Source organism: Artemia sp. Qi Xiang Cuo, chromosome 6 (assembly GCF_049724085.1).
Source record: "Artemia sp. Qi Xiang Cuo chromosome 6, ASM4972408v1, whole genome shotgun sequence".
In the NCBI taxonomy this organism is placed as follows: domain Eukaryota; kingdom Metazoa; phylum Arthropoda; class Branchiopoda; order Anostraca; family Artemiidae; genus Artemia; species Artemia sp. Qi Xiang Cuo.
In genome coordinates, this window is record NC_142799.1 from 53,022,721 (window position 1) to 53,046,668 (window position 23,948).

Here is a 23,948-nt window from a genome sequence, read left to right on the forward strand (position 1 = left end):
TAACGACTTTTGGTGTTTGTAGGGATGAAAAAATGTGGCCTCTTCTTTCTTGAGCTATCTGGAGATCAGATTCCTTTGGGAGCATTTACCTTGGAGACCTACGAACTAATTATCTATTATCAGACAAGATTCAGACATATAAAATAAAACAAACACAGATAAAAAGGCAATAGATTTATTGACATACATATTTATTGTGTACAGCAATAGGTTACTTCAAATGACAATAATGGTGACCGAGATGAAAGAGTTTAAGACTTCTATCTCAATGAACCTGCTTCAATTTTACGAATCCTCTCAAATCTGATTTACGAATAACATTAAAAAGCACATCTACCACACTACCAAAACATAGGTTTTCAGTCCTGCGCCATGAGGACTGCTCGCCATTGGCCCAAGAGGACCAAGGATGTAAATCTTTCGCCAATGAATTCTTTTAAATGTTTTTGATGATTCAAGCATTCACACGGTTTTTTGCCATTTAAACTTCCTTAGAAATATTGTGTATAGCATTTTTTCTGCTACTAATTATCTTAGCGAAATTCAAACGACTAGCGTCGTTGTTTGACTGAAGCTAGAATGCAATTTCTCTTTTTGCTGATTAAGAATTTAGACTCATGGAAGCGGTATTTGAACTCAATTAGGGGACGTTTAATTTCTACCCGAATCATCTTTAGAAGGAAAGAATCTTGTATTTTAAATATATCGCATTTTACTCAGGATACACATCACCCTCCCCATTAATTAATGACGTCCCGTCATTAGTAACTGCTTATTAGAAGTGCTAAAAATTTTTCAATTATTTATTTTATTTTATTCTACATCCCTATCTAAAATTCATCTACCGGACTAAGATTATTTATGGTTCTAGGTTAGCTACTATACTAAGGATTTTTTTTTCTATATCTAACGCTGATTACTTTTATATTTACAACAAGGTTGGGGCTATTCTACCTTTACATAAGTTTTTTTTTAATTCACTTTTTTTTTCTACGTGGCATACTACATTCTATCTACGCTACATTAAATGAATAGCTTGACAAAGCTGCACATAACTATCTGGATATCTAATACTACATACAAAAACGATTTAAAACACACAATATTGTGTTTACCATGTTCACTGGTATTTTTAAAATACTTTCACTATTGGGATTTTTGAATTGTCAAAGTTATTAGGAAGTAACACATGTAGATTCACATCTATTCATCACCTTCGAGTCCTTAGTGTACTACACCCTTCTGTTGTAAATTATTGTCCTTCTCTCTTTTTGTCTAGGCAAAAAGTTTGAAGCATTTACGTTATGGTTTCTTCTTGGAACAGTTCGAGTCTAGTTTTCTTTACACGACAAGTTTTCCCCAATAGTCAACTGGGAAATGACCGTTAACTATCGTTCTAATAGTCAACTGGGAAATGATACTTCCCACTATAGGTGTTGGTGTTTTTCTTCTCAGCATATCGTTTTTAGGATTTTTTGAGGCACATAGAGGATGTATTCTCGTGTAAAATTGTTCATTTGTGCCTTTTGAAACGGGTTGTCGTCATACTATAGTGACTCTTTGAATATAGTGTCTTTAAATTCAACTTCAAACATCTTCAAATACTATTTAGCTTCAAATATCGTTAAATATCGTCCATCCCGCACTGCTCGATGGTGTTCTCAGAATTAAACCTCAAATTGTCCCTAACTTCCGCTTCAAATATCTTCAAATGTCTTTACATGTCATTTAACTTCAAATATCGTTAAATATCGTTTATCGTGTGCTGATCGATGGGGTTCTCAGAATTAAACTCCAAATTGTCTCTAACTTCAGCTTCAAATATCTTCAAATTTAAATATTATTTAACTTCAAATGTCTTAAAATATCGTTTAGCTTCAAATATCCTCACTATACTGTCAAATTATTCTGGGGTCCATAATGAGTATCAAAGGCGATATCTACGTATTTATATCTTGTACTGACCGATGGGTTTCTCAGCATTTATGTGATTGTATAGTTCGTTAAAGTACTTGATACTGAGGTTCAAATATAGTGTTATCTGATACGTAATATGGTTCATGGTCGAAGAAACGACGATCGAAGGTAACTGTTGTTTTCGTAGACGAAGTTGGGATGAAAATTACCTGGAGTCTATTGTGAATACTCTTCGTTGGTTGAGATATGATGCAAATAGATGCTACTGGGTTGTATCTGTACTGGGCAGCTCATTGTAATGCTCAATAACCAATGTGTCCATTTACTCCCTGTAATAAAAATAACGAGGCAGAATCACGCGTTCTTTAAAGTAAACACTCATAGCACCAATAATTCCCGTGTTTATTGGGTACATTAATTTCTAAGCTATGAGACAGAATTAAATAAATACACTAATATTAGTATTCTCAACGAAAATCTAAAAATCTAAAACAGAGATGTCTTCAAATTTGTTTTGAGAACGGAAATATCGATATTAAATAAACATAATTTAACCTACATTATTAAGTTTGAGGTCTAATTTTACAACTTATTTCATGCCTGCATTTGGTCACGCACGTCCGTGCTGTTTAAGAAACGCATTAGCAGCGTCATAACCACACGGTTTTACGCAAACGATACTACAATGAGGGAACGAGACATAACAAGGACGAATGGAGACCTCTCTACCCACTCGTTTTCTAATGTCTTCCCTATTTCTTGGCTTAGACGTTCTCATGGGGCTCCGGGTTTAACCTCAGCATTTCAGCTGTTTCCCCGTGTTCTTCTCTTGGATTTTCCTTAGAATCCGTTAAGCGAAAAACACCTTCACCTTAATAGGGAATTCCTTGTGGGTTTTACTTAGTCGCCATTGGACATACACAGGGTTTCAATCCATATATCTTAACTGATGAAATGGTTTTAAAATTTTACATATTATTATTGAGATATAATTCCACATTCACCGTGAAATTCTACATATAAACGTACCAATAGGTTGTTTGGCTATAGTTACCAATAGTTGGCTATTGGTACATATATTACTCGAGTAAGAAACATTATATTTCTCGAGTAAGAAACACATGAATAAGGAAACTTGCGGCACATAATTACACTGGTAGGCCTAAAATAATTATAATCTGCACTAAGATAAAATAGTTTATGCATAGAGGGTTAATTTCTTCTAAAGTTACCTACTAATGTGTAGTTTTGAGTTTAGAATCTTTTCTTAATTTTCTTGTTACTATTTTTATGGGCGTCTCTTTTCCTTTGGTAAGTTTTCATCCGTTTCAGGAATAATTTGCTACCGAGGGATTTGTATTCTTCAGATTCAGGGTCAAATAAAAATTGTTTGTAATATTGAATTTCCGCTAAAGGGTGATGTATGCCTTCATACTTGACACATTGGGGATTTTTTTCGAAGTTATAGCAAATTTTGGGGGCTCTGCATTTATCAAGGAGTAATAAGTCTGTTTGAGTGGGTCCCTTGCAATAGAAATACTTGATATTGAGGTTCTTTTGTAGGCGTCTTATCAATAATTGTAGACAGCCAAGTTGCTTTGCGCTTCTTTTCCTATATTTTGTTTTGACCTCCCCTCTAGCCGGACGATACTTGGGGGAATTTGCAAGTGCTAAACCATACTTATAAGTGTGGGGTGCATACCCTTTAAGGTTGTAGGTTACATCCCATTCTTTCTCATATATTTGATTTCCTTGTTCGTCCACGACTAGCATAGCTGCCGAATATATAATGTTTTCCTTTGCGTTCATTATGGTAATGAATTCAGTATCAATTATCGCCTTTCGAATAGGTTTCGACTCCATTGTTATGATCTGAAAATGCTCACACTTAGGAAATGGGTCGATTTTTTTAATGGAAAATCCAAGGGAAGAAGTCGTCAAAACAAACCAAACGTTGCCTTTTGGCGAGCCCTCCCCCCAGACTTCCCACGAAACGTGGTCCGTCTAATTAGGTTTGATTACACAACTTAATACTGAGTAGGGGATGATTTCCCTAGTTCCTTTGTAGAATGTAAGTTGAAAATGCGGTCGGTAGGGGAAACCAAATCTCCCCTCCCCATGATATAAAATCCGTTCTTGATCCCGATGATTGGGTAGATTATAGGTTGTCCAACTGATTAATTCACATTTATAGGGGTATAGTTAAATTTTTTATGAGGTAGCGACCCAGTAGGCAGAATGTGCTACAGAGGATATAAAAATACTATTTGTCATTACAGTCGACCACGAGCTTTCCACGTCAGATTTTTTTTTTTTGGAATGGGGAATTGTCCTGGAATTTGGAGATTTGGGAGCCAGTCTTGCGGCTCGAAGTGTGGCCTGGGCACGACAACAATGATATCGTTACCCCCCACATTCCGAATCACCAGAACGCTCCGGCTTCTTTCAGTTGGATTGGATGCATCGTACTGGGATGGTACGTGTAGTTTTTTGTATCCAAGGAAATTATTCGAATTAATCATATGCATTATTACCTTTTAATTAGGATTTGCTTTTCGGGACGTTTAATTTCTGCCCGAATCATCTTTAGAAGGAAAGAATCCTGTATTTTAAATATATCGCATTTAACTCATGGTACAGCTAGACAAAAGCGAAGACGTATTGACTCACCCCGTAGTATGCAATAAAGTAGTGGACGGTTTACACCACGTATACGTTCAAAATGAGTCAAGTTTTGAATGGTGTTTATGAAAATATTGGTGAAGTGGGAAGTTTAAGTTCTCCCACTACATTTGCTAAGGTTACCGGAATTAAAAAGAAGCTAGCAAAACAGTCCTTACAAAAGGAACCCAGTTATACCCTTCATCGAAATCATGCAGTTCCATTGCTGTCAAAGAGAGGCAATGAATTTGCTAAGGTCCTTGAATTCATCTTTGAAAAATATTCATATAAAAACTCAAACAGAGTGTGGAAGTGAATTTTACTGAAATACAATACAATACTCTATCATCATCATATTCCTATAAAGGTGGCATTGGCTGAACATTTGGTACGAATTATTCGACTTTTAATTTCAAGATACTGTGCATTGAAAAAATACAACTGCATTTATTCATGATTTAGACAAAATCATGTTGATTTAAAACCAGCGCCCTTATCGATACTTGTCCAATGTTAGCCCTATAAAGTTCCTCATAGTGAAAATAGCCTTTTCCGTAAACAGTATTCTAATGAAAATGCGGGGAAGAAAAAAAAATTAAGGTTGGTGATACTGTTCGAATCAATCGTACAAGAAATATTTTTGAAAAGAGAATTTATTGTGGTTCACAGAACTTTTTAAAGTGTCAAAAGTCTTGGACAGTAAACCTATAATATATCGGTTTCGTGATATGAAAGATGAATAGATTCTTGGTGGTTCTTATAACTATGAATTACAAAACGTTGGAAATAGTGAAGTCTATCCAATTGAAAAGGTATTAAAGAGTCGTACTCACATGGGTAAGTGACAGCTGCTTCTTCACTGGCTAGGATACAACTCTGATTTTGATTCGTGGATGCCCGCTGAAGACGCTCATAATGTCTGAATGTTCTTACGTGACATTCGTGTCCAATGTTTTCGATCCTCTTTATGACGACCTGAATAAAACGAGCGATTTTGTGACAAAACTCTCCCCCGCCATTAAATTTGAGGGAAGGTATGAAGTTGCTCTTGTACATTGTATTCTTAAAAATACATATGATATCCTACGAAAGGACCGTATGTATGATTTAAAAATTAGACCATAAGATTGGCCACTCGTTAAAGATCAACATGTAATTGAAAAAATCAATTAATATGAATGTCCCTTTGTCAAATTATCGTGTATGAAGCTTGGGAGTATAAATGAATTGTGTCTTGCCATCAACACAAATTTCATATCGTAAAAAGGGTGCCTTTCAATTCAACTATTCAAAGAAAGAGGGTAAAATCTACATTAGTTGACCCATTGACAATGAGAAGGTTATTCTAGAAGATAATGTAAGAGAAGTACTTGGTTTTAAACATAATATAATGCATGGTAAAATTGCAGGAAGCGCTAATAAAAATCGTGTCATTTTTGCAGAGTACCCACCCGCCTTCTCCTCGGATAGTTGTATATTTCTTTAAGCATCGTTTGTTGAGAGATCAATAGTTGGTAAGTCCAGTGTGTTCCTCCTACTTGTTCTTGGAAGAAAAATCCCTAATGACCACATTCATCACTACAATATAAAGCGCCTTCAATACATTCCAGTTAATACTTTGTATTTGGAGCTCTTTCAGTTAACATTAAGAAGTGAATTGGGTGATACTCGAACAATAACAAAAGGTTTGGCTGTAATTACATGTCATTTTCGGCCCATCCAGTGAAATGGCTAATAGAACTCAGTTTGTATGTCCTAATATTGATTGTTACGTTGCTAATTTTGGACCACGATAGTTGGGACATGGAATGGACTATTGCAGCGGCCGTTCGTCAATGTCTGCGTACGGTCTCGGCAATTGGTTTCCTAAGCTTTTTCGCTCTGCACTACCCTTGGCTAAGAAATATAATGCACAGGTTGCAGCGGATTTTGCGTCCTCTACATTACATGATTAGGGGTTTAGGAAGGATTTTAAGGAGAGTTTTTCAAAAAATCTCAAGTCGAGCACACGATCCCTTTGTGAGCGATTGAAACAACGGAGAAAAGAATTAAAAAGAGTGTGAAAGACCTCATCACTCATCAGTCTGAACTCAGATCGGAAGCGTCAAGTATCAAAGAAGAATGCAATAAAAAGATCCAAAAAGGATTTCTTTTCCTAGAAGAAATGTCATATCTACAACACAAAGATTCCCACCCTTCAGTCACCTCAGCTCTAAATATTTTCAATGTGGAGAATGTAGATGTCAGTGTAAACATGAATACTATGAACGATTTTACCCGCAACAACAGCTCTCTTAAAATGTTCTTTTAAAATTTATTCTAATGAAGACTAAGTCATTGATTTGACTTCGACATTTATCGATTCACATGTCATTGTTAAAAAAACTAACAATGAAAAACCAGGTGCAGCCGATGGGTTATCCTAGGAAAATTTTGTACTGCACAGTTTATTTCGACAAGTAAATGTCTATATAAATGGAAAACTGGTGAGCACGAGCAATAATCTTTCAAATTATTCAAGTTACATAAAATTCATGTTGATGACTCCAATGTCTTATAAGCTGTTGAGAAGACAAGAATTGGGTTATGAATATAAAAAAAAAATACTGATGTCCCTAATATTCTTAGAGACGCGACAGCTAATGATTTACATTTAGTTGGGAAACTAAATCATGAGATATTTAGAAAACCTCAATGGTTGCCTCCTAATGTAAAGATTAATATAAAACTACAACTCGCACCATCCAATTGCTTTATACGAAAAGTACTTAACGCTGCACCCGATGTAACAGTCTCTCTCACGTCGGCAATACTTCATGTACGAAAACAATAAGTTATGAGTTCTGTTGCGTTAGCACTGTAAAAATTAAGAGCTGCTGGAAATAATATCAAGTTGCTCGTGACTCATACAATCACGAATCAACGCCATATTGCTAAAGATACGCGTAACTATACCGATTCATCATTTATCAATGGTGAAATTCCTTCAAAATTTGCATTGGCTTTTGTAAAAAGTGCTAGCGCTGCTGGATCATGGCCAAATTCCCCGCATGAATTTTAACTGTTTGGACCCTCATCTCTTGTATGTAAAGTAAATGGAATTCAGCTCTACAATTTATCCTTTGATAAATCATACAGGACCCTATATGAATTGACAATGCAATCCCTAGATCGATATTCTCAATGATTCGAAAATGGTATAAGTGAAGAAATGTTTCCGACAAAATTTGGCATCATTGTATTGGATTTATCCGGTACTCAAAATATGAGTACTGTCCGGACGGGGAATGTGCGGTTAGAGTGTACCTTTGCCAAGCCATTGGAAGAAAGTATTGCATTGCATAAGCAGCTAAATAAAAAAGCTCGACCCTCCGGTGGTACCGCCACTTTCGTTCGTTCGACTTTAAGATCTAGTGTATTTGAAGTCTATGATAATTTTCTGGTGATTCGTGTTGAAGGTTGTGTTTTTATTAATGTATATTTGCCTACAAATTACCATGATGAGCGTTTGGAGCGTGCTTTTACTTATTCTAGTAATAAACTCGGCAAGTGTATTAACCGTATTAGATCCTTAAGCATTCATTGCATATTAGCTGGTGACTTCAATTGCGATTTGAGTGAACCGCTCTTATCTAGGTCTTTACGTTCCTTTGGAGACCAGTTTGATATCAAGTGCAAAGATTTAAATTTTACACACGTACAAACCTCAATGTTTACATCATATCTCGATCACGTCGTTGCGTCCGCAAATCTCAGGATTTCGCCTGTCAAGGTTGTGCTTGATTTTGAGCTATCTGATCACTTACCAATACAGTTCTCAGCCGAGATTCCTTGCCACAGCTCAGATACACACACGCAAGCAATTTCGAAAAAACCTCCTTGGTCTCACCGTGATTGGCGTAAAATTAACCCTGTTTTATTTCAAGAAGAAGCCGCCAAAGTCCTTAGTAAGATCCGTGTCCCTTTCCATCTTCTCTCTAGATTAACTGCTCTTTCAAAAGAGGAAACACAAATATCAGTTGATATATATTGCGCAGAAATTGGCCATGCCCTTCGCTTTGCTGAAAAAGCTGCCGTCCCTCTAAGTAGACACAGTTATCCTACCCTTCCTGGCTGGTCTGAAAATCCAGGGCTAGTGGATACCCATTCTAAGTCTAAATTTTGGCTTCAACTTTGGGTTTCTTGTGGACGACCCCATTCAGGGTAGTCAATTCAATCCGCCTGCTCACAAAAAGAAAATTCGCGAAGGAGCTAAAAGCTCACAGAAAAAAAATGTTTGATATCGAATCTATACGGGCCAAAAATTAATCCTTCTCTCCTTTGGCGTTTTCTGTCCTCTAAAAGCGATGAGTCTTTGTCCGCATCTGCTATCCCTGATTCTGAATGGTACTCGTACTATGGGTCAGAATTTTTGCCTCCTGACCCAGCCCTCAACGAAAGATACGAAGCTGAGTTGGACGACTTCTTAGATAGTTGTCCTCGGGGTGATTATGTTGTAGCAGAGGGAGCTGTGTGCAAGGCCATCTCTCACCTAAAACCTAAACAATCTTTCGGGATTGACGGGATCAGCGCACACCATCTAAAAAGTGGTGGGCCCGCTCTTATTAGTCATGTAACTCTCCTAATGCAGATTATCCTCATTCAGGGTATTGTCCCAACCACTTTCTCAATTGGAGATCTTACGCCAGTTCCAAAACAAGGAAAAGTTACCATGGAATACTCCTCTTTCCGTTCAGTCACAATTGCTACTTCTCTTTGCAAGTTATTTGCACTTTTATTCGTAGATGAGTTTGAGAAACTGTGTTGCAGTCCACCAAGACAGTTCGGTTCCCAACGCGGTATTGGTTGTTCTGAAGCGCTCCATGTCGTTGCATATGCACTCCTGGATGCACACAAATCAGGAGAAAGCCTAGCGATCGGGGGCTTAGACCTGCAGAGAGCGTTTGATTCATTGATTCATGCACTTATGTTGCTAAACTCAGCTAAAAGAGGAGTGAACCCAAATATCATCCGGGCTTTCCGTGATCTTTACTCTCGCCTTCGCGTGAGACTCAAGCTCCCTCCTGATAAAGGCCTTCCGCCATCCCCACGGTCAGCTTTGATACCAATCCGTAAAGGTGCCCGGCAGGGGGCAGTTTTATCCCCCAATTTCTTCAGCAACTACATTCTTGAGCCTCAAGACAGCTGTCCATCATCATACATTCTCAGTTCCATTGACATCTCCCTAGTATGCTATGCTGGTCACACGCTATATCTCAGGCAAACGCTTAACCGCCTTTCAGAAATATTCTCATGTCTGCAGTCCAATTACGAGAAAGTTCATCTGAGATTTAACTCCCAAAAATCGGAAGTCTTGCTTTACAATTGGAAGAATGAATCTCCTACTAATATCACACTAGGTGATTTCTCAGTAGAACCAGCTGATAAAATAGTATATCTGGGGCTGCCAATAGGTACCTCATTGCAGCATACCCGCTCCCTCCTGATCTCACGTGAATTTCCAGCTCCTTTGCTTTGATTGTTAAATCCACTCTGAGAGTTAACCGTCCACTACTGGCAAGTATTTACAATGCTACCACTCTGCCACATATATTATATGTGACCTCTTTCTGGAAATTATTGGCAAACCGTGAAAAGTCTAAAATCCGCTCTTTATTTTTCCGTTTTGCAAAGTACCTACTAAAATTGCCACCTTGGACAAAAAATAATTTTCTGATTTGGTGCTTCAACCTAGCGGACCCAAATCTAGCTGTTGAGACACTTATTAGCCGGCAAAAAACAAAACCAGCAATTCCAAAGCACGAGTGGGCAAGTTTGCTTGTTTAATTTTCCCTCTTGTTTTCCTTTTTTTCCTTTTTTTTCTCCTTCCAGAAGTTGTTGTCCTTGTTGCTATTTTCGAAGAAGCTGTTGTTTCTGTTGTAATCTTTGAGTATGTTATCTTTCTGTTTCCTCTTTTCGTATTATTTGTATACTATTTAAAAAGTTGTTGCTTTTGTTGTTATTTTTTAGTATATTTTCTTTTTGTTTCCTCTTTTCGCATTTTTGTATACTCTGTCATTGTACATTTATTGTATACGACGGGTTTTCAATATATTATTATTATTATTATTATTAATCTTGCTAAATCAATTGTAACCAGTTGGGAAATGACCCCTGAAGGCAGTGTTTTATCACACTTTACGCTATGAGTAAAATAATCAGTGTTTTCAATACGAACCCCTACATGTCCAAATATAAATCCTATTGCATACCATCAGTATTCCTGGAGCATATTCAACATGTTGACAATACTATTATTATTGTTAATAGCAGTCCATCAAGTGTAAAGACGGGGCATTAGTTATGCATCTTTCAAACAAAGAGCAAAATAGAATTTTTTGATCCGCTTGGTTTACCGTATACATTCTACACACCTCATATTAAAAATTTCTTGAGCAGAGTGGAAAATCTATTATTTAAAATCGGAAGCGGGTACAAGATCTATCAACGAAAAGCTGCGGTTTTCATGCCATATTATATTATAATTTTCGAAGTCGCGGGCATACTTAAATGGAATTCGTCATGATTTATGGCGACAATCCTCGATTGAACGACATTCTTGTTGAAAATACTCTTTCCTACCTCTATAATATAAATTCCGGTGCCCAAAAAGTGAAATGCTTTAAAAACGTATGTAACTTTGTTTTTTTAATAAAAATTGTTTACATACAAAGCACAGTTTCGTTTTCAGATTTATTCTTCTATGTATAGGTAATCATCAGAGACAATAAGTGATAACAGCTCATCAGGATTCAAATTGTATTCATCTTGACATGCTAAGTCAGGGTTATATTTTCTGCACTATAATGTAACTTCATTTTTATTAAATCTCTATGTAAAGTCTATAATACTACTCAGATTCATGTTATGAAATTTACGTGTTTCAATTTGCTTATTTGAAGCAATGTCACATATAAAATTCTCTTATGAAGAATAAATTTCTGTAACAGCCAAATAAAAGCCTGTAGGTTTATAATCGAAGTAGCTGGTATCTTCACAGCGATGTTGTAAAAACCAGACTCTTTTATTATTCCAGCAATTGAAGAGTAGACCAGGTTCTTCTTCCCAATACAATTTAAAGCCGCGAAGATACCAGCCTCTTACAAATAAGTTGAACTCACGCTTAGGGTTTTTCGCAATCATGCCAAGGTAAGTATTTTCTCATTGATGGCATTTATGATAGTGACGGTTGGAGCACAATAATCCTCTATTATGAGAGTCACAAATCTCTTCAAGACAAGAGATACAGTCTTTAATTTGCACTGCATATCCTCTATGGAATTGACATGGACTATATTATCTACAGTTTTCGTTATAATCATTAGAAAAAATGAGATTATTAGAGGATGACCAGCTGCCTAGTGTATGTAAACATACTGGACTAGTGCGAAACATTTTTTGATATTGCCATCCTGCCTTTCAAACAGAAACTGGCTCAGGATCAATAAAAATGTCTCCCAGGAGAAGTGGGTTCACAAAATGTAAGTCTAAGAAGTGGTTAAAAGCAAAACCAAAATATCATTTTGTTTTGTCTCAATTAATATATCTATAAATTGAGTAAAAGCTTGGGGACCACGAAGACGAAGTTTCATACAATAGTCCAAAGATAGGGAATCGGTTCCCATTATATTGTAAAGTATTTCCTGAGAAAATATTGTTCTTTGAAGAGATAATTCCAGAAAGTCATCGTCTAAAATTAACCATTTTTCCAATTTTACCAGATTACATAATATTTTCTGGTTCTCAAATTTATCCATTTTAACACTCTCACTACCAAATACAGACCAAACGTTTTCTATAAATTGTTCTCTTCAACATTTAATCCATCTTGTAGTCTCAGCATATGCACTATATTCACCTTAGCCGCAAAGCCTAATTCTTCTTTCGACTTGAATTTGCTTAATGTTATAACATATCCAGCATGCATCTTGTCCCATTTTAGGGTTAGTCGGTAGCCCCTTGTAATTTCAACCGCTACTTTAGACGCTCTAGGTCCCGTTTCATCAACAATTACAATATCCAAAAATTTACATGCATCCATTTCAATGTTGACTGTCCTACTTCCAGGAAGAAACTGACTTTCGATCAATAAAAATGCCTTTTACCACTCGGAAACATGTTTAGACATGATTCCTTATAAAATGACCGTCTAAACATGTATATGGGGGAAAACAAGATGGCTTCTACCACCTGGAAACATGTTTAGACATGATTCCTTATAAAATGATCGTCTAAACACCTATAGGGGGGAAAATATGGGGAAAACCCCAGGAAAAGTGACTAGAAACCTATAGGGGGGGAAACACCTGGGAATTTTGCCTAGAAACAGGGCAACGCTTGGAATCTTGTCAGCCCTCCGCTACAGAAAGGGATGCCGTGATGTCAGAGGACATGCAGTAGAAATAAGATGGAAAAACGGAGGGCATGTCATAGAAAGCAGTGGTGGGATATTACTGTGGAAAAATTCAGAGCGTGTGGCGCACGCTTACTGAACCCAATAGAACCTAGCTTAAAAACATTTGATATAATGTAACCTAGGTAATAAAAAAAGTTTACTGTAGGTAGCCAGGTTGCAGTAGGTTGTCTGTTGGCCCCCACGGTGTGGTAAGCTGGGAACACTGGGGGGGGATTGATTTTCCCCCTCGTTATTCATTTTAAAATGACTCTCACACTGCTTTTTACATGCAAACGTGTCCCCATCTAGACTCTTAAATGTAAAACTCACTGAAAGTTCTTGTTATGAAATGACTCTTACGCTACTGATTACATACGAACATGTCACCATCTAGACTTTTAAATGTAAAACTCACTGATAGCTATTTTTGGCTTTTTTCTTATGCAGCCGCCCCTCTGATATACTATGGTTGGTCATCGATATTCTTGATTTCATTGATAATGTTTGCTAGTGCTCTTTTTGTTTTACTACTGGTTTTATTTTCTATTACTATATTATTTTTGCTTAGGTCGCAGCTTTGTTCTAAATTTTTCCGTAGAAGAGAAAAAAGTTACACATCGATTCCGACTTTTTTTATAAGATATATTCCAGTTCTGAGAATCACCAAAGAAGACAGAAAAAGCTACCCTTCAGTTCCGAGTTTCCTTTGGAGCTGATATCGAACCCTAAAAATATTGGAAACAAAGACGATGTAATGCAAAAAAGTATTTTTATTGAAATAATTACATGATGATGCACGATCAGGACAAAAACCTTTTCAAGTGAGAGATTTATATAAAAAAAACAGCTAGTAGCGAGTAAAACAGTTTTATTTTACTCCTGGTTTTATTGTCTATTACTATATTATTTTTGCATAGGTCGCAGCATTGTTCTAAATTTTTCAGTAGAAGAAAAAAAGTTACACATCGATTCTGACTTTTTTTAAAAGATATATTCCAGTTCTGAGAATCACCAAAGAAGACAGAAAAAGCTACCCTTCAGTTCCGAGTTTCCTTTGGAGGTGATATCGCACCCTAAAAATATTGGAAACAAAGAAGATGTAATGCAAAAAAAATATTTTTATTGAAATAATTACATGATGATGCACGATCAGGACAAAATCCTTTTCAAGTAAGAGATTTATATAAAAGAACAGATAGTAGCAAGTAAAACAGTTGCGCTTTGCGCCACTGTTAAACAAGCTCAAATCTTTTTACCAACTGGCTGAAAACATTAAAGTAGTGTGCTCAGCCTCTCCCCATACATGAAACCCAGTGTTGTAGAAGTAATTAATTGCATGTATTTAAACTACAACCACTAACTATTCACCGCATCATCAAAACGCATGAGGCCAACACAGCTACACACACTCCCCCTCCATCGCAATCTATTCAAAGCCTCCCTTTTCATACCCTCCTAGAAAGTTCCCATTTCCTTTCTTTATGACATACTCCCACCCCAGACGAGGACAAACTGCTTTCCGTTAAGCCCTAGACGGCTGGCCAAAAAGGACAATCTTCAGCAATCTTTCATCCCTCATCCGCAGAACGTGCCCCGAACATCTCAACCTTTTTTTCATTATAGCCCTAGAAACTGGGATTGAACCACATCTTTCGTACAGCCTATTGTTTGAAATACCGTCAGTCAGCCGGGTACACAGAACAATCTGTAGGCAATTTCTCTGGAAAACGTTTAGCAAAAATTCATCCGTTTTTCGGAGTGCCCATGCTTCGGAGCCATATTTAATCTCTGTTGCTTCCAATATTCTAATCTTGGTTTGCAGACTTATCTTCCTATTCTTCCAAACTTTTTTAACTATGAAAAAATACCCCGAACCTTGGCTATTCCACTTTTAACGTCTTTACTGCTCCCACCGTCCTTGCTAATAATATTACCAAGGTAATTAAAGCAGCCCACCTGATCAATCTTTTCGTTGCCCAACGTCACCATTTCATCTTCACTTATTCCTAGCCTTAGTGACTTAGTCTTCTAAATATTAATTTTCAAACCTATTCTAGGACCCTGAACCCCCAAAACCTCTATAAGTTCCTTTATTTTGTTCAGACTTTCATCTAGGATGCTTAAATCATCCGATAATCTAAGTCCAGGAGAGTTTTTTCTCCCCATTTGAATCCATGGTCTCTCATTGCCTTTCCTGTACTCCTTAAGACAAAGTTCATCGAAATGATCCATGTCAAGGGGGATAGAACGCAACCGTGCTTAATTCCTGTTTTAATATGAAACAAGCTGCCAACCTCATTTCCAGCCTTAACAACAGCAGTGTTATTCTCGTAGATAGCACTAATCACTTTAATGTAATTGTCTGGTATACCATACAAGGATAAGACCATTGCTAAAGCTCTTCTATCAACAGAATCAAACACTTGCTTACAATCTAAAGCTGAGGACCGAAGGTGTTTGACAACTCTGGCACTTCTCAATTATTAACCCAAGAGTGAAACTATGGTCGACACATCCTCTACCTTTTCTAAAATCGCACTGTTCTTCTTTTAAAGTTTTGTCAACAGCATCTCTCAGTCTAAAAATTAAAATATTACTAAGTAATTTGCTACATATAGAGACCAGATGCCTCGATAATTACCACACTAACTCTTATCACCTTTCTTGTATGGTGGTTTAATTAAGGTTTTCCTAGAATCGCTAGGTACTTCTCGTTTTTTGAAAATCATATTTCTAACCTCAGAGCCACCATATTTAAGAAACTCATTTACCGCCCTATCAGCACCTGGAGCCTTATTTTTTTTAAATTCTTTTAGCCCTGTTGCTAATTCTTCCTCACAAAACAAATCTTCTTTCACATCCAAGGTATCAAAAAAAATTTCATTTTCCTCTATATCTTTTCCTGCAACTGTACCTCGATTTAGCACATTCTTAGAATATATTGCCCATCTCTCTTAAACTCTTTCCTTATCACTAATTTTGTCCCTGTTCATATCTTTAACTTGGACAAGTCTGTATTAACTACTCCCTCTCAATATATTAACATACCAGTACAATATTTTATTATTACGCCATCTGGCTGCATCTTCCAGATCCTCGGCAATTTTATGCATAGCATCCACTTCACACCTCCTTAGTTCATATTTTAATGCTTTCTTAATGTTTTTTACAATCCTTTTGTTTTCGTATGATCTTTCACTTAGATACTTTTTGTACAAAACGCTTCCCCTCTTTATTAAACATAAAGCTTCTTCTATAATGTTCCTAGCTGCAGTCCTAACGTTCTGCCCTAAGACACCATCAGCAACTTAATTGGTTTTCTAAAGTTATTCCAACCATCTTCTGCATTGTCAAACTTTAAACTATCAAGTTTAGTATTCAGCTGTTCCTCGAAGTTTTCTCTCAAATTTGCATCCTGGAATCTACTAATATCATACCTTCCCAGGATGTAGTTACCCTGCCGAAATTTCAGCTTTAAATTAACTCTAGACAATAGTGGATGATGATCTTTACTTTTAACATCAATAACAGCATTTCTATATACCCTAGTATCTTGTACTAATCCTGCCAGTCTGTGGTTTACTATAACATAATCAATGAAATTTGCTGTCTTACCATCACGTGAATACCATGTCAACTTATGGGCTATTTTATGACCTAACACCGTATTCGTTATAACTAGATTGCTATACCTACAAAATTGCAAAAGTCTGTAGTCATTACTGTTTTCTTGTTAAATTTCTAGGTGGCCCTATAATTTAGCTAAGATGAAAGTGAAAACAGCATTTCATGCTTTTTTTATGCTCTTTCGTAATTCATAATCAGTTCTGGTGCAAATTACATCTTGAGCCCTTAAGGGGGCCCCAAATTTATTTCATTTTTGTAGCCACACAAGGAAGTTATAACCTAACCTGCAAAATAATTGATTTTCAATTCAAACCGTTTTCCTACCGTTTCAAGTTATGCTGTCGACAAAAATAGCGCTGAATTCTGCGATTCGAAACTTTGCCGTCAACAATTCAGGGTATATTCCAATTCAGGGTATATATTTGCAAATTATGGGGTTGGGCGGGGGGGGGGGGAAGTTCACGGTAAATTTCCAGTGGACCTTATAATTTAGCTGGAATGAAACTGAAAACATCATTTGATGCTTTTTTCATGCTCTTTCATAATTCATATAAAATACCTTCGGGGCCCCTTTAAGAGCCCAAGATACAATTTGCACCAGAAGCAATTATTGTATTTTGAAAGACCATATAAAAGGCATCAAATGATGTTTTCACTTTCATCCTAGCTAAATTACAGGGCAACCTAGAAATTTACTGTTTTCTTTTCCTATACGAAATTTACCTAGGCTAAGATACCATCTATCTCTATTTCCACCGACCTGGGAGCTAAAATCGCTTAGTAAAAAATCCAGGCTTCTACCTGGGACCCTGTCTATTTGCTCATCTGACTGTAATTAAAATTCATCTGAGTTACTAGTATTTCCATCAGTTGGTTCTACAGGAGCATATACTACTATAACTGATACCCTGAACTTTTTAGTCATAAAATGAGCAATTAGCATTCTATTTTAAATACCTTCCCAGCCTAAACAAGACTTAGCAGCTTCCTTATTCACTATAAGCTCTATTCTCTGACTATGTATCCCATCCTTCCTACCTGAGGAAACAAATTCTATATCATCTAATTTCATGCCTCCTACCCCTGGGATATGAGTTTCTGAAACTCCTAATAAGTCCAGTTCGAATCGTCTGAATTCGTCAGTCAAAATGTCGATTCATCAGTCATTTTTTAACGTCGTAACATTCCAAATCCCAATTTTCATGTTATCTAAATCATTGATTTTTTTTCCTTAGGAAAAGCAATGATTCCGAATACCAGTGCAGGATGGGGATCAACATATCCTCTCAAGTCTACACAAAAGCACTTAATCTGGCTTAGAACCGGGCAGCAAGAAGTCCCTGGAACCTCCAGTATGAATCGAGGCTTTGTGCAATCCGGGGCGCATCTTGGTCACAACATGGTTTTCAACACTTGGTGATGCTCTTCTATCAACAAGAGCCGAAATCCTGCACAGAAAGTCTCAAGCCTATTACCTCCGACCTATTATATACTCATGCCTACAAACATTATGCTATTACGGTGAGGTAGCCCATAGTAGATAAATCAGCTAAGAAGAATTTTTTAGCCCAAAAACACCCACCAAAGCAGGCCAAGCCCAGAAGAATTATCCGAATCCCGTGCGAATGCTATGTCATTTACTCGGCTATAATTTCCTCGAGGGGGCCGTTCCTCAAGTGGGAATAGAGTTGACTACAAGATCCCCAGTCTTGCAGGTACCCAGAAAGGGTCGAGGCAGTCATTTGCAGAGGCCATTGTCCATAGATCTGGATATTACGCCCTGCCGCAGTTGTCCTCCTATAGAAAATCCTCCAACAATGGTGTACTGCGTCACCATGCAATTTAACCAATTACTGGGGGAAAGTTTGTAGCTCATGGGACGTGTGGAAACGCCAGTGGGCCCTGTTGAGTGTAAATTAGAGGGACCTTCTTCCTCCTCCACCTGTATTTATGGCCCCGGGCAAAAGTGCCCCAGTTTCTATTATGGACCCCATACGTATTTCATTACTTCTTAAAGTATTTAAATACGTATTTAATTACAAATTAGATCAAGTAATTTAAATGCGCATTTAATTATTTTCTTCAAAATTAAAATACAAATCACCTTTTCTAATAGACCTAAATACTTTTGTCTATCAAACACAGGGTTCGAGAGTATTCACTGTTTTTCTGGCCAACATTTTGTATAGTTAGCTTTTTAATATTTTGATTTAGAAGAAGACCCATAGGAACACTGTACAGCAGGTCACCTATATTTTTAGAGTAGGTAAAAAACAACAAACAATTTAGAGTAGGAATAAAAACAACAGAAGTTCATTAGCCAAGACAAAATTTTTGTTTGTCATCATTGGTAGTATTCACTCTTTTGAAGTAAGAAAACATAACTGGACTGAGTACTGAATGCACTAAAATTAATCTAAAGACTATAATATCTGCGTTATAAAAAGTGCAAGGCAACTTTTTCAGGCTGCACAGTTAAAGAAATGTCGCTTCTTGTGACTCTGGAGCAGTTTTCAAAAACCATGCACAAGACTTGACTCCTTATGCAAAAATCATGCGTCAAGACACCCTGTCTGCTTGTATAGACCAACGGTTCCTAAAGATGATAACAAATCTGAAGAAGGAATTTGCTAACATGGAGCATGTTTGCACTATAGCAGATATATGGACCGCATATCATAAAAGGTACATTGGAGCTACTACACACTGACTAAACGATAAACTTAGTCAAGGGTCAACTGCAATCGTTTGTCAAAGATTCAAAGGCACATATAATTAACCTCTTCTTGTGTCGATCATCTTAACAAGATTCACGAAACATATGCTCTCCTGTTCACAAAGATTGTGAGAACTGTAACAGACAAAGGCAGTAATTTTGAAAAAGCTTTCAGGGAATTTTCAAACCCAGTCAGCCCCACTGCACAACAGAAATGATGATCATGCAGATTCTGAAAGAGAATTGACACCTCAGTCATCATTTCAGTTGGAAATTTGCTTGACTTGCAGCCAAAAGTCAGATGAAACAGAAGAATGTGGAAATGAATACTTCTTACCCCCTCCCACGCGTTGCGTGAGCCACAACCTGAATATTGTTCCTAGTAAATATGGTGGAAAAGCCATGTCAAATATGCCGTATATAAACTTGGCAGTTAGTTGGCAGCTGGTTTCATATTAAATCAGGAATTAAGCAGGGTTGCGTTCTATCTTCCTTGATATGAATCATTTCGATCGACTTTGTCTTAAGGAGTACAGGAAAAGGCAATGAGAGACCATGGATTCAACTAGAGAGAAAAAACTCTCCTGGACTTAGATTATCGGATGAATTAAGCATCCTAGATGAAAGTCTGATCGCAATAAATGAACTTATAGAGGTTTACCGACTTCAGGGTCCTAGAATAGGTTTGGAAATTGATATTAAGAGGACTAAGTCACTAAGGCTAGGAATAAGTGAAGATGAAATGGTGACGTTGGGCAAGGAAAAGATTGATCAGGTGGGCAGCTTTACTTACCTTGGTAATATTATTATTAAGGACGGTGAGAGCAGTGAAGATGTTAAAAGTAGAATAGCCAAGGGTCGGGATGTTTTTTCACAGTTAAAAAAGTTTGGAAGAATAGGAAGATAAGTCTGCAAACCCAGATTAGAATATTGGAAGCAACAAAGATTAAATATGGCTCTGAAGCATGGGCGCTCCGAAAAACGGAAAAGATTTGCTAGATGTTTTCCAGAGAAATTGCCTACAGATTGTTCTGTGTACCCGGCTGACTGACTGTATTTCAAATAATAGGCTGTATGAAAAATGTGGTTCAATCCCGGTTTCTAGGGCTACAATGAAAAAAAGGTTGAGATGCCTGGGGCACGTTCTGCGGATGGGGGATGAAAGATTGCTGAACATTGTCCTTTTCGGCCAACCGTCTAGGGCTTAAGGAAAGCAGTTTGTCCTCGTCTGGGGTGGGAGGATGTCATAAAAAAAGGAAATGGGAGCTTCCTAGGAGGGTATGAAAAGGGAGGCATTTAATAGATTGCGATGGAGGGGGAGCGTGCGCAGCTGCGTCGGCCTCAGGCGGCTTGGTGATGCGGTGAGTAGTCAGTGGTTGTAGTTCAAATACATAAAATTATTACTTCCACTTCCACAATACTGGGTTTCATGTATTTGGAGAGGATGAGCACACTACTAATGTTTTCAGCCAGTTGGTAAAAAGATTTGAGCTTGTAAAACAGTGGCGTATAGCGCTACTGTTTTACTTGCTACTATCTGTTTTTTTCTTCTCACTTGAAAATCTCTCACTCAGCAACCCGGATGTAACCGCATGGTAGCAATTTGTATATTTACTAAATATATTATTGTTGGAACAACCAAAGGATTGCCTTTCATCAAGTATTTTCTTTGTTATATTTACTAGGTTTAGTGCCTTTAAGATATAGGCCTATTGCTTTTTTGTGACTGATGTCAAAACAAGATCCACCTGACCCCTCTATGGAAGGGAACCAGGCTATTTCCTGAAGTGATGCAGCTATTTCCCCTCCCCATACTCTGGTCCCTACAAACATTGAGAATCATAAAATTGTAACAGCCACCTCTAGACTACCATCAAGTACATCTACTTCTAGTGATGGTACAATGATCTCTGTAGGATCACCTCAGCTGAGTGACCCAAACTGTCTATTACCAGGTAGTGTAAGCCATCTGGCATGGGATGATTTCCAAGTTGTCCAAAAACATAAGAAAAAGAATAGACCAGAAAACGCAAGGTTGATGGCCTTAGACTATCCGTAACTTCAGATGATTCAACAGCCCCAACACCTGGTAATGAAATATCCATCCCAATGTTTTCTGTAGTAATTTCACCAGCTAAGACAAATACAAATAATCCACTCCCAAAATTTGAACCCAAAAAACACATTGATTTTCTTAGAATGAATATTTTTAAGAAATTGAGAAAGGAATTTGACCTATTCATTAGGCTAATAGAAATGGAGAAGCTGAGGTATATGCAAATGATGCAGCTTGTCTGACCCCTTTGCTGGATCTGAAACTGATTGGTAACATGTCAGTAACCTGCAAACCAAAAGAACAAATTCTTCAAAAAGAAACTAGGGTAAAAGACCTCTTTTTGGGAAAGACCACTTTTCTTTGGCATTCCGGAAAAATAGCAATGGGTTTTTGGACCACCCCTTTTGCTACAACATGAAGCAATGCGAGGACAGTAACAAGAACCCCGCCTTCTTAGTCAAATTTTCACCAATGATTTGTCAGCATAAATTGAAAATGTGGTCTCTGTTTTGAAAAGCAATTGAAAAGAAAAATTATATTTAAATATTTGTGATATATAGCCTAGCCTAGAATAAATATCAAGCAATAAAAGTTACATTTCTAGAATCAGAAGAAAATCAGCTTTCTGTCAATATATGAATAAAACTGAAACACTAAAAGGATATATAGGGTAAAAGACCTCTTTTTGGGAAAGACCACTTTTCTTTGGCATTTCGGAAAAATAGCAATTGATTTTTGGACCACCCCTTTTTACTACAATATGAAGCAATTTGAGGGCAGTTACGAGAACCCTGTCTTCTTGGTCAAATTATCACCAATGATTTGTCAGCATTAATTGAAAATATGGTCTCTGTTTTGAAATGCAATTGGAAAGAAAAACTATATTTAGGCCTAAATATTTGTGATTTATAGAATAAATATCAAGCAATAAAATGTTACATTTTTAGAATTAGGAGAAAATCAGCTTTCTGTTAATATATGAATAAAACTGAAACACTAAAAGGATATATACTTCAAAATAGTATAATTGGTATTTCCAAAAAGAGTTCTGTGTAGGCAAGTCAATAAACTAAGAATTTCAAGTCTCTGATCTTAAATAATCTGAATAATAACCATATTGATGCATAGCTTAGAATTTTTGCTATTCATTAATATACCCTATCCTTCTCAATTCCTCTTTGGTAACAAGATGTGAGGGTTTTAGTTTTACATAAATTTGCTCAATTGGATACTGTTTTTTTACCCTATATCAAAATAGGATAATTGGTATTTCCAAAAAGAGGTCCCTGCAGGTAAGTCAATAAACTAATAGTTCCAAGTGGTTGATCTTAAATAATCAGAATAATAACCATATTGATGCATAGCTTAGACTTTTAGCTCTGCTATTCATTAATGTACCCAATCCTTCTCAATTCCTCTTTGGTAACAAGATGTGAGGGTTTTAGTTTTACACAATTTTGCTCAATTGGATACTGGTTTTTTACCCTAGGCTAGTCATTTATAATGTATCAAATCTATATGGAGATACTGATATCCAAGAAGGCCTTACTGATAATGCCCTTTTGAACTACCAATTAAAGTCAACAACAAGACTTAATAAAAGAAATGATAAAAATGAACTAGTATCTAGCAACTCAGTTCTGTGTGTATTTGAAGGAGATTATTCACCACAAAAGTTATTCTTATTTCGGGGAAGGGTTGCCTTTAGACACTATGAGGAAAAACCAATCCAATGTAAGCATTCCTTAAAACTAGGGCACACACAAAACTTTTGTCCATTTGCCACATCTGTTATTTGTAAAAATAGTACTTTGAGGGGTCATTTGGAAGCCATTTGCCAGAACCCTACAAAATACACAAACTGTGGTGGTTTACACCTTCCTGGAAACAGAAATTTATGTGCCAAATACAAACAAAGAAGTCATATTATGAAAATAGCTCAGGAGAAAAATATATCAGTACCTATAATTGCAAATGCTATTAGAAAAGAGACTAGACAACCTCAGCTAAACTTTTCCAACACACCCTCCAGAACATCAACTCCTGCCCAAGATCAGAAAAGACATCCACAGCAAGTATAGAAAAAAATACCTTCTACTAGCTTTAATGAGACTTACTCCCTGTCAACTACTGAATTTCCCATAAGTTTGACTAGCCCCTCTTTCCCCAGACTTGACCAAAAAGTAGGAAGACTTTCAATAGGTCCATCCTCTATGCAACCAATAAGACCGACCTCCTTATCTATTAGAGGCAATGAACCTCCCAGAAGAAATATAAAACCCCCAACACCCACAATTTTAGTTGGTAACCAACTTAGAAATTTGTCAAAGTTCATTATTACCCAGGAACTTATTCAAACATCAAATTATGACATGCATATGAAAGGCTTATTAAGTGAGAAAGCACTAGAGAAGTACTTTCCAGAGTCCTTGCTGAAAGAAGTGACACATGAATTTATGGAGCTAGTTGCTATAGTTGCTGCCCAAAATATTCAAATCCCCCAATGATTAGAAAAAAGCCCCCCCAACTGACTAACA

General features: G+C 36.9%; 1 long non-coding RNA gene across 1 annotated transcript in view; it reads left to right on the forward strand.

Moving 5' to 3' along the window:
• The first annotated feature begins 20,932 nt into the window (after positions 1-20,932).
• LOC148951373 (uncharacterized) overlaps positions 20,933-23,948 on the forward strand; it is a 55,046-nt gene continuing 52,030 nt past the window's right edge. Inside the window, exon 1 of the long non-coding RNA XR_016141908.1 lies at positions 20,933-21,015. This is a non-coding gene — a long non-coding RNA (uncharacterized LOC148951373). The remainder of the gene's footprint in view (positions 21,016-23,948) is intronic.